Raw genomic sequence first — 13,047 nt, 5'->3', positions numbered from 1 at the left:
TTACACTTCTAAATAAATAGAGAGAGGCTGATGGAAGTTTATGGCATTATACCTGCTACTGAATGTAGGGTGGAAATCTCGAAGGTTTAGCTGACCGAGGTTTGCATATTGAAATGACTGCAAGGTTTTACCCCTCTCTCTCATTCTGTCCCATGGAGGAATAAACAGGGGGATGGCACAGTGCTGACTCCTGTTTTCAGTTGTGTGCTCATGCGTGTCCATATATTGTGTGCTTCCCTTGTTTACCGTCTGTAGTGTTTTGCGGTGTTGGTGGCTGGCGGTTCACATCGTTCCTGTTTATACACAGGACACTAGTAGCATTACTCAACTATGACGACTTTAAGAGGTAGTACTTAAAATGAGAAGATTAGGTAGCAGTATTTAACTTGGATCACACAGTGGTGGGGCTGAATCAGGAGCCCACATCTCCTGACTCTTAGGTCCTGTGTGCATGTCTTCAGAACTTACGTCTGGCATAACTGATATTTTATTACCCAATTATTACCACACTTCAGCTAGTCACTCTCCTTTACCTCCCATTTTACACACTTGTAATACCAGTGTGTTCACTTAAGACTGATAGGGGGCATGGACAGAGATACCCTTATGAATAGTACATCCACTTCTTATTTGTTAGTAGGGAATACAGCTTTATCATGCTTATAATAATAACTATTCATTAGTATATGTTTAGCTTCTGCCTTACCCTCCACTGAGCAAAGTGTATGCATTATCTATAGGGAAGACTGGTGACTAAATAGCTCCCTCTGACCATAGAGTTGTTCAAAAAGAAGTCAGTCTTTTTTTTTTTTTTTTAATTTTTCAAGACAGGGTTTCTCGTAGTTTTTGGTTCCTGTCCTAGAACTAGCTCTTGTAGACCAGGCTGGCCTCGAACTCCCAGAGATCCGCCTGCCTCTGCCTCCCGAGTGCTGGGATTAAAGGTGTGCGCCACCACCGCCTGGCAAGAAGTCAGTCTTAATCCACAAGAATAGCATTATTTAACAAGTAACAAAGTAGGAGAATGACTTTGAAACATTTCTTAAGAAAGATGGAGATGTGGACATCTCCTGGAATCCCAAAGTCCCTAGGCTGAATCCCGCAAATTATTAAACTGAAGAATCTTAAGAACAAGGCCAGCCAATGATTCATTGTTAGACCTTGTTTCAAAAAAGACGAAGAGACAGGGTCACAATGCTTGCCTACCATACACAAGGCCCTCGGTTTTATCTCAAGCACTGAAAACTCATTCATTCATTCCTGGACATTTAAACCCTCGCTTTGATTCACAAGCATTCATTCAATATTAAATACTCTAGACTCTAGCCAAGGAACCAGAACTGTGCCTCCAAGCAACACACGGGCCCTGCACTTGAATAGTGTCTGTCTTGTTGGGAAAGACAGAGAATGTACAAACATTTTCTAGAAGTGAAACTGCTACCCAGAAAAAGTATGTAGATAGATCAATAAGAAGGGTGGTGTAATCTTGGTCAAGTGCTTAGGACTGGGTAGGCAGAGAAGGCCCTGTGAGTTGCCATAAATGAAGACAAAAAGTAGCGTGGATAGAGATGGTGCATCTCAAGCCAGCCAAAAAATGTGAACATATTCATATGAATGCATGTTTTGAAAAAAAATAAATCAGAACTCACAAAGCACCTTGCACTGGATAAAAACGTTCCTGCTGACTCTATTTAATTTGTTGTCAGACTCTTTAATTTCCCGGAACACTTTTCCTCTCTTGCTCTGAGTAAGAGTCTCTTCTGGCTGCATCTCTTTGATCTGATTGTTTATGTATTTCTTTTAGGCCATGTTACGTTGACAATCCTGTCAACCCCTTAAAATCAGGTTCCAAAAATGGAATACTCGTCTACTGGTGATGTTCACTGGAATATAAAATAACTTGGAATCATGGGAAGCCGTGAATTACAGTCGCTTTATAGCTGGATTACAAGGTGCACTGATGGAGGAAGACGCCTAATGACATGGATTGTTTGTCCTGATGCTCTCTGCTTTTCAGAAAAGAAAACTGACTTTAAATCAATCATATCTATTTAATCAATAGCTAAGAACTAGAATTTCTTGAAAGCCAGGGTTGTGCTGAGGCTTCCGCTAAGCACTTGGCTGATCACTACTGACCCTCTTGGTGCCTCTTGGCAGTTGGTATCAGTCGTCAACACCCAGATCAGGAGGCTGAGACCAGGAATCAGTTTTAAGTTTTCCCAGCCTCTTTCCCCTTGCTCCAGTGTGTGTGTGTACTCTTAATTGCCATCTCCTAATTACAGCTGGGAGAGAGCTTTTAGCGGTGTGTGGTACCATCACATTGCTGTTTCCAATAGAGAATTCTGGCAGCAGCAGGGAAAATGCAGACATAAGAAAAGTAAGGGGAATTTTCAGTTCAGGAGAGAGATTCTTAGGATCTCAAACTAATGTTAACAGGAACACTTGGTCACCTGCCAGAGGAAGCCAAAGAAATGTCCTTTCAAAAGTCAGGTGATGGAAATGTCTACTCTAACAAGCCACAGGATAACTGTGTTGCCATGGTTTATGTAATTTTCCTGTGGCAGAGGAAAGCTAGCCTGTATTTCCCTTTGTCTCATGGCTCTCCAAGGTAAAACGCCATCCCAGAAGGAGACGGCGTATCAATATTATGTATCAATAAGTACGCACAAATTTTGCATTTGAAACTTGTCTCTGGGTGACCTCTGGAAGTTGCCGCCACTATAGGGATTTTCATTAAGTTTTCTGGGAAAGACCCTTGTTTGCTAGCTTCTTTAGAACTTTAAAGAGTTTGTCAGTGATGGCAAATTCTGTAGGAGAGTCTGTTCTGAGCCACTAAGTTCCTGTAATGAGAAAATGGGCTGGTTACCAGAAATATGGTAATTGAAGCACGTTGGGCTGTGAGTAACATTTGGGTGTTTGCCTTGAGAATTAAAAACTATGAAACACTTCTGTATACAACTGATTTTTAAGTAACACATTTTTTTTTGTTTTTGTTTTTTTTTTGTTTGTTTGTTTTTGTTTTGTTTTGTTTTGTTTTGTTTTTGGTTTTTCGAGACAGGGTTTCTCTGTAGATTTGGAGCCTGTCCTGGAACTCCCTTTGTAGACCAGGCTGGCCTCGAACTCACAGAGATCCGCCTGCCTCTGCCTCCCAAGTGCTGGGATTACAGACGTGTGCCACCACTGCCTGGCTAGTAACACATTTTTAAAGATGGAAAAAGAAAGGACTTCCAACTGAACTACCATCACCAGGTCTCTGAAATACCTTTCTGTCCTTCTGAAGCAAGCATGCACTTCAGCTTAGGCTCTAACAGGAGCAATAAAGATGCTCTGATAAAGCTGGGTGTCGTGACTCCTATAATCCCAGCAGATGGAAAGTTGAGGCAGGGGGTTGCCTCACATCCAAGGCATAGTAAGTTCTATGATAGCCTTGGCTACAAAGTGAGATTCTGTCTCAAAAAAATCAAACAAACAAACAACAAAATACAAGATGCTTTGCTATGTTTGCACAGTCGCATGCCGGCATGATTTTCAAATCTGATTAGAAATATCAGTGGCTATAATTCATTTTTCTAACCTACGCTTCTGTGCAGAAAACACTGAGAGTATGCGCTCATTCTTTGCTTTTGGAAAGATGGAGTAATTATTCACATAAATGGCTTCTGTTTCCTTCATGTTAAAAAAAAAAAAGACAGCATATCCACATAAGTCAAATAGAGTATAAGGGAGAAATAGATGCAGTGCAATAATGGTAGGAAACCGTAACAGCTGCATGGAGGTAGATAACAAATTGCCACTCATTACTCCAAAGGGGAGAAAGTGAGTGGGCAATTAGCAACAGCAAAGGCCAAACGGAAGGACAGTCCGTCAGACAGCAGCAAACATCATCTTTGCTCGGTGAGACAGAAAGGAAGGACCAGCAGAAATAACAGCAGAGCAGTGCGGTAGCCACAGGAAGAAGGGATTTCTACAGTGCATCTTCCCAGCTCTCTTTCTCACCCCCAGTGTTGCTCCTTTCAGCTTATTCTGGACTAGCAGAGGCAGCAGCCACATTAGACCGTCAACTATGAGCCTCACTATGTGAGAAAACTTGCTCTCAGTGAGCTAAAACATTCACTGGGCAAGGAACACGCTGTTCAGAAGGGAGGCTATGAGATATAAAATGGTGATTCAGGTCTGGAAGATCAAAGAACACACGCTACTGTGAGGATGAACCTAAGGGATGTGAATCTGTCTGGCCAGCCACATTCATATGCACGGGAGGCAGCTAAGGGGGAGAATTTTTAGAATAAAGACAAAGAAGGACGGAAGACATGTAACATATTTACCAGTTTTCAGTAGTCACCTGAGTCAAAGCACCCTAAACCAATTTAGATACCTTCATTTCAATGATCTTTAGAGAGATTTTGGTCATTTCTCTCAATTATCTATTAATTGTTCAGGAAAGCCTTCTGTACATATTATATTTTTTCCATATAATTTAACATAATCACAGAAGTGATTGTCTTTGCTATATTTTATAGGCAGAAACAAGTTGCAGGCTCTACTCACGCTGAAGAAGAAAAGACTACAAGAAGTCATAGGCATGGAGGATTGTCTTAGAACTCTAACAACGCAGTGTTAACATGACAACCTTCAGGATTGGTTTTCTGGCCCCTCCAACTGCTCTCAGGTACTTTCCTGGGTTTATTCATCATAGACAGTGTATCCCTCAGTGTGGTAATGGCTTCTCCCCTCACTGGAGGCTAATCCCTCCAGTCAGCAATGTTAGATCATGCTCGCAATATCTCCAGCATCCCTTGCAAGCCCTGACACTTCTTCAGCACATGATAAATGGTAGCAATTAATATACAAATGGCCTTTCTTCAGAAAGAGTAGTGCCTGTCAATACATAAGCTTTAAAAATCATGTTATCATTTTGGATTTCCACCCAGTCTCACATTCAGGCACATGCAACAACTCAGACATCTACATTATATTAGTAAGTATTACTCGTCACATCTCCACTGATGGCAGATTTCTGATCCACTGTTTCTTTGCCATTTCCCTCACAGAGATGAGCTCATGCTGATGCCAACCATGGGTATTTGTCTTTACAACTCAGTTGATGTGCCTAGTCTTACTCTAACTTGCTGTGCCGTGTTTGGTTGATATCCCTGGGAGGCCTGTTTTTTTCTGAAGGGAGATGGAGGCGGATCTGGAGGAGAGAGGAGGTGGGGGAAGGGACTGGGAGGAGAGGCAGGAAAGAAAACTGTGGTAAGGATGTGATATATGAGAAGAAAAAAAATAAATTATTTAAAAAAGGAAGTGGAACTTCAAACTAACTCATTTATAATTATATAAATGAATAAAAAATGACTTATCTAGTTGAAGACAGAGAGATGGTCTGAATATTCAGCGTTAAAACAAACAAAACATGCAAGCCAGGAGAAGACTATGACCACATGTTTTTAAATGCCTACAGGCAAGAAAGTCTATGAAGAAAACTAAATAGAATATTTTGTCAGAAAGTAGAGGGCAAAGTTGAGGCCATAGAGAACAGAACCATCAGAAGAAAAATGGTTTAAAGTCTCAAGCCATAACCTAAAGCAAGCAATTCAGGAAAGTCTCCAGTGGGAACTAAACTGACGTGCACGATTCACTATAATATTCACACTGCATCTCTGCATCCGTGGGCAACCTAAATCCATACTGTTATTGAAAATGTATTTAGAATTTACTTTAACATTTTCACAAGTAGCAGACATCGAGTTCTTTTTGTTTTGTTTGCTTAGTTTTGTTTCTTTCAGGTCACAGCTGAAAGGTTTGGATTATTTTATTTCTTCATTGGTTTTTACTTTATTGTGTAAGGTAGAGTTTTGGTGTGTAGCACAGGCTGTCTTTGAACTTATAGCAATCTTTCTGTCTCAGTGTCCTGAGTGCCGGTATCACAGACCAGGACCACTATAGCTGGTTCTGTATTATTATTTTTTTCATACAAAGACCCATGATGAAGACATTTTAAGAATCCTTAGATCTGTCTACATAATTGATCACTGAGATAATCAGAGAATGTCTCATGTCAATAATTATTAAACACTGGAAAAGATATGCTTCAAATTTTGAAACCATTGAAACAATTAGCTAGAGCAAACTTTTAAAAAAAGTTTTAAGGCAATTCCATAACTGGTTCACTGCCTCATTAAACAAAGGCATACCCTTGACATGAATTCAGGATTCTCTATTGGCAGAAAACCCAGTTTCAAGATTCTCAAACCAAAATCTTGTGAATGATGTACGAAAATAAATGCACATGTGAATTCGATGGTCAGCTCAAAGTGAGGAGAGAAGCAAGAGACAGAGAAGAAGCATGTGATAGTTTTAAAACTCAGACAATACACAAATGAAGACAAGAAAATAACAGAGGTTATCTTTATTTTATGCTTTGAGTTTGAAGATACACTCAGGTCTGCCCTGTGCCCAGCCAATTGTCCTGTACAAAGACCAAAGAAAAGGGAAGTGTGTGAAGGCCAGCAAAGCTCTGTGGGCTGAAAAGGAGTCAGCAGTGTAATGAACGTCAAATCTATATTTGTCAGGCTCTTACAGTAAACTCTACTCTCTAATCTATTAATAGCTGGCACTTCTGTAAATCTGTATCGCAGCAATGAGAGCCAGTGTGCATAATGGTGACCTGAAGGTTGCAAGAGCTTCCTGTGCCCTCAGGAGAGGCTCCATGTCCTTTGCAACTAGAAGCTCCAGTCTAGACAGGCTCGGTCAGTTGTGCAAAATGTATAGAAAGACCATTTTCTTCATCTGTCCTAGCAGCTTGGAAGCCATTCCCTCAGATGGTAGCACAGCATGATCCCAGAGTAGGGACCTCTGCAAACCTTGCCCAAGTAATGAATGGAAGCCAGTGCTACAGGAGATTGTCTCATGAAACTCCCTTACCTCTAGCACCAGGACAAAGTGATTTCTTTTGTCAGTCAAGTATCTTGGTGATTTTTCCATAAATGCTTCATTACCTACCCTGTACCAATAAGTCTCTGTCCACAAGCTTCTTGTGATTTTCCCCACCATCCTCCATCCCTTCCCTTATCCTACAACAGGGACTACCTTTTAGACTTACTTACTACACTTTCCTAGTCACAAAGTCTTTCCCGGGTTGCTATGGAGAATCCTTCATTGAACCTACAGTCTAGATGGTGGTACTTTATTCTATATTGCTAAGTCATTGTTTCTCAAACATGCTGAGATTTGTCCCTATTCTTTCTTCCTTGCTAAATGCCTTCTGGAACTAAGTCCATCAGTAGACATTCTTTTTGATAATATATCTTTTTAATTCTTTGATAATTTCAGACAATGTTTTTTGATCATATTCAACTCCCAACTCCCCCCAGATACACCCCCTCTTCCGCACTCCTCCACTTTATGTCCTATTTTATTTTTAGATGAGACTAGGTTCTCTACCCCTTCGAACTTTTCGATCTTTTTCTTCAGTGTTCCCTTAGCGGTAGGTTTGGAGGTTGTATTGTAAATGTACTGAATGCAGGTAGGCATTTTTGCCAGCTGTGACTTCCTGGAAGGGTCTCCATCTGCTACTAAAAGGTTTGTGGGTGAGGGATGAGAGTTGCCCTTTTCTGTAGCTACAAGGCTGAGTATTTAGATTGCACATAGAAATTAAGCTGCTTAGGAAAGAGTCAATAGCTTCCATAGCTTGACCAGCTGTTGATAGTTGGTTAAGATTGGTAGACATTTGGCAGACATTTATTTTTAGTCAAGTCCAAATCTGAATTCAAATATCCTTCCAAGAAATCTCCTTAGGTAGCTTTGTCCACCTGTTGTCTACTATAAATAGTTTATTCTAAGAATGTTGCCTTTAAGACAGAATGACTATTCTTAATCATAGAAACTCAGAGTATTTGGGGTAATATTGCTCATTCTCTAAACCTGTATTCTCCTCATTTGCCCCAAGATATAATAATTACTCTCAACATCATATGAGTAAAGATAAATATAACTTGATAAGCAAGAAGGAAGATAGGAAAGGAGAGAGGGGTTAATACACCTTTGAGACAATTTAGTAAATGGGTCATTTGAATTATAGCATAGCTTTTCTGGTGAAAACAAACAAGGCTTTTTGTTTCCAAATGGTACAGTATTTCATGTTTTTAAAATTTCTCCAATGATGTCATTACTACATCTTTCTTACAGGGTTTGTAAGTGGTATACACAACAAAAAGTGCTTTTAGCTGGGCAATGGCAGGACACACCATTAATTCCAGCACTTAGGAAGCAGAGGCAGGGAGATCTCTGAGAACTTGAGACAGACTGGCCTACAGAAGAGTGAGCTCCAGGACAGCCAGAGGTACACAGAAGGGCACTGTCTCAAAGGGAAAAAAAGCTGCTTTTATATCCTAGGTAACCTAGCTAGGCTTGGAATTGACAGTGGTACCCTGAAGACTTTCTAGAGTGCTTAACTCTACACACATAGTACTTGAGATACAAACTCTGGTCCTAACAATTGTTAAACACTTGAAATGTGATGTCTGGTTAGAGTGCTTTCGTATGTTCTTAAACAGTATTGTTGGAGGAAGCTGCTTATTGGTTATTGGTTCCTGGCCTCCCAGCTAGCTTAGACCCAAAATAATCACACAGAAAATGTTTTAATTAAATCACTGCTTGGCCCATTAGCTCTAGCTTCTTATTGGCTAACTCTTACATACTAATTTAACCCATTTCTATTAATCTGTGTATCACCATGAGGTCGTGTGATGTGGGAGTTATTTCTTTCTAATCTGTTGCTTTCATTGGTTAATTAATAAAGAAACTGCCTAGGCCCATTTGGTAGGCCAACCCTTAGGTGGGTGGAGTAAACAGAACAGAATGCTGGGAGAAAGAAGCTGAGTCAGGCAGTCCCCATGATTCTCCCGCCGGACACAGACGCAGGTTAAGATCCTCCCTGGTAAGCCACCAGCTCGTGGTGCTACACAGAATATTAGAAATGGGTTAGATCAATATGTAAGAGCTAGCCAATACGAGGCTGGAACTAATGGGCCAGGCAGTGTTTAAAAGAATACAGTTTCCATGTAATTATTTTGGGTAAAACCAGCTGGGCGGCAGGAAGCGGCCTGCTGCTTCCTATTACAACAGTCGTGGCCTACCAGCAAAGTTTCAGCATGTCTATCTTCGGCCGCGACTCCATGGTATCTCCCTGACTCTGCCCTTATTCCTCCCAGCATTCAGCCTAGCTTTCCCTGCCTACCTAAGTTCTGCCTTGTTATAGATCCAAAGCAGTTTCTTTATTCATGAGTGGTAATCACAACACACAGAGCAGACTCCTACTTCACAATATGAAGGGAAAGCATCTTAAAAAACCCTACCTCAATGAGGATATACCATTCTGGAAGCTGGAGAGCAATTCATAGACCCCAACACAGAGAAACATCAGGACCCAAAGAGACATGGTGAAGACAGATGGTAAGCAGGCAACACCAACTGTGAGAGATGTCAGAAGTGCAAAATGGTCTTCTGTCAAGACATACCCTTGCTATGTCTGAACTTTGACCATTAAAATTTATCCCTTTGGGTCAAAATATCTCAAAGGCAAATGCTGTTTTAAAAAAAAATAGACACACACTGATGAGATGGATTCATGGGTAAGAACATTTGCTGGGTAAACATGAGGATACAGGTTTGGATTCCAACACTTGCAAAAAATAAATGAATAAATAATAAATAAGTAAATAAATAAATAAATAAATAAATAAATAAACAAATAAATGTCAGGCATGGTTGCAAGTTGCACATGCACCTATAATCCCAGCCCTGTGAATGAAGAGACGGAGATTTCTGGATCTTGCTGGCAGCTAGTTAGCTGCAGCTTCAGGAAGAGACCGATCTCAATGGAATAAGATGAAGGGTAATAGAACAGGACCCCAACATCATCCTCTGGCCTCCAGGAATATGCCTCTAAACATATGAACATATAACACAACAGAGAGAGAGAGAGAGAGAGAGAGGGGGGGGGGGGAAAGCTACAAATTTTCATTATAGGGATAGCAACAAATCTGGAACCAACATAGAATGGGTGTGCTAAAGACAAAATAAAATGTTTATGGTTCTTGCCACAAGAGATCCCACCCACTCCCGAGTCCTTTGAAATAGCTCTTTTCTTTGAAATAGCTGAAAATTCCTAAGTCGGGTTTTCATCTACTATTCTAGTAAATCAGAACGTAAGTGCCAAGGTGCACCTAACATTGTGGTCAATTTAACTCAGAGAGAGAAGAAACCCTGAGACAGGGGTGTTTGCAGGAGTCCAGACTACCCAGTCAAAGATCAGGAGGTTGTGGGAGATACTTTTAAAAAATGGAGGTGTTTGCTTGCCAAGGTAAAGTAGAGTATTGAGAAGAGATTTTGGCAAGCAGGCCTGAACATGTGAGAAGGGCGTGAGAACTACGGAACAAGCAATAATAATTATCAGAAATAAAAATTTCAACATATAGAAAACTAAAAGTAACCAGCATCTATTCCTTTAGCCCTGGATCACACAGCATCACAGCAATGCCCATATTTCACATCAATCTCATCACAATTTAAAATAACTGGTTCAAGAAGACCATGCACAGAAAGTAGGAATTTGTGTTTGTTGCAGATGAGAAAACTCTAGATGCTTCCAGAAAGTATATCAATTCAAAATGCTTAAATATGGAAAAATCTAGAGCAGTAACATAAATGTTACTTAACAATAGAGGCAGTTGTCAACAGAAATGAATTTAAAAGGTAGAATGGTTATCTTTGAAGAAAGGCAGGTGATAGTGGTTTGGAAAAATAATTAATGGAACCCATTACCAAAAAAATGTAGAAACACATAATCCACTTTAAAGTCTGTGCATAGATACGTTTACTAAAAACAAATGTTCCAAACTCTTTGAGAGAATATAGGTGCTACCGTGGTACTGCCCATCCCACTACCCTCTTGTAGCAATCCTCAATAAACATTTTCCTTTTCCTATTCTGCTCTAAAAGCTAAATTCATTCACTACCCACCAATCCCACCAATCCCTTTCCCCAACCAACCATAATTAAACAAGAGAGGCAGCAATCAGGACAATGAGCCCTACCAGAAGTCTGAGTCGTACTATGTACCTAGATCTGAAGCAAAGTTTAAGCAGGTGACAATGAAGTCCCACAGATGCCACAGGCCATTTGCTTCCAACAACAGTCGTATGAGGTCAGGCCCTTATGTTACCACTTCACAGATAGGAAGCTGGGACTCTGTGAAATCAAATCAGCTGCTTACAGTCACAATTCACTCATTTATTCAGGAGCTATTTATGGATCATTGCTTTTCTACCTGCCAGACTGGAATTTTACCGGACTGTTCAGCTTTATAAAGTGCATGTGCTCCTTCCTTTACTATTTTGTCTCCCGTGAAAACAGTCCCAAAGCTAAAAGAGATCTCAAGCCAGACTCTGTAAAAAGAAAGTTTCTACAGGGAATGGAAGCCTTTAAAAGCATGTAACTCTGACTAGGCCACTGAAGCTAATTTAAATGAGAAGGAAATGAGATTGAAGGTCAAAATGCCCAAAATAGATACAAAATTATCTCCTTCATGAACTCAGACTTTTTAATATACTAAATGAGCCAGAAAGAGATTAGAACAAGGAAAAGTAGAGAAAATAGGCACAAATCTGAAAGGCTGAACTCCCAAAGTTTCCCAGTGAAAACAAGATGGTTTCGTAAATGCCCAAGATTTCTAAGAGAGGCTATAATAAATACAGAAAGGAAAGTCTGTGTTTGCTCCTTAAAGATGCTGCCGTATTTACAAATATCCAAAAGGGCCGTATTGTTCTTGTCCCTTTTCTTCACTGAGGAAACAAATTATAACCAGAGCTGTAGGGTACTTAGTGCTGAGCTGATTGAAAGCCAGACCACAAGTGGAGATGGGGAGCAAACGTCTAAGAAATTTACACGAACACTGAAAGTTTGCTTCCAAACTTTAACAGACAAGTGAGCAAGGATTTTGATATGTCCTGTGTTATTAGTCACAGGGTCATCTGAAAACTTAAAAACTCACGAAGAAACAGAGTTAAGAGTCAATATGTGAGAAAAGATTGGTCTTGGACACTGAAAACAGCGGAGACTGACAAGGTTCTCAGCCACATTGTTTTGGAGTTTAGTAAGCATTCAGGAAGGAGGGGGTCATGGAAGGGCAGGGGAACTTTACTTCCCTGGACTAAAGCCCTGTAAGCACCTCGAACCACAGCGACCACCCGTCTCATATTGTGTCACCATCCTTCCCCCTTTCTCTTCTCACCACGCATTTGCACACTCTCTGTTTGTTAATCCAGTCTTCCGCCGCACTGCCACAGCCTGATCTGGGCACCGCCTTGTCTCACGTAGGTTTTTCATTCCATCACTACTGCGTTCTTCATTCAGCCAATTGTCCTTCCAACAGTGCAAACTTGGACCACATCGCACCCCTAGATACCTCAGGAGCTTCCCAGCCTTTCCTTACCTCACTAAATTAAGGCCCTGCCTGATGAGATGCTCTTTTTCTTCAAAGTGTCATGAGACCTAAGTCTCCTTTCACATAATCAGCTCCAGTGCTATTGACCTTGTGTATACATGAGCTTCACAATCCCTTCTCCCTGGATTATCTCCCCAGTTGTCATGGTTGCCGCCTCTCATCTTCCAGGCATCATCACCCGGTCTCTTATAAGGAACAGCATCCTGGTTCTTCTTAAACCTTTCTGTGTCATCACCCTGCTTTCTTCATGTCAGTTTCAGTTAAAACTTCCGTCTGCTACTCACAGTCGGCTGCAAAGAGTGGTGGCCTTGTACAACTTGATCTCCTTTCAGTTCTTAGCACTTAATACAATGTGATAGTGAAGGAGACACAAACAATACCAGTGGGGGTGGGGAGGAATAACTAAATGCTGAACATTTTTATTTTAAAATGGAAAGTAACAATTGGGTTAAGATTTCAAATATAGCTGTGGTAGCACAGAGTTAGGAATAAGGTAAAGAAAATGGTAGACCAAAGGGCTGATAAAGATGTTCTAAGTATATATC

Source organism: Chionomys nivalis, chromosome 12 (assembly GCF_950005125.1).
Source record: "Chionomys nivalis chromosome 12, mChiNiv1.1, whole genome shotgun sequence".
In the NCBI taxonomy this organism is placed as follows: domain Eukaryota; kingdom Metazoa; phylum Chordata; class Mammalia; order Rodentia; family Cricetidae; genus Chionomys; species Chionomys nivalis.
The sequence above is the reverse complement of the archived record's forward strand: the minus strand, read 5'-3'. Positions refer to the sequence as shown.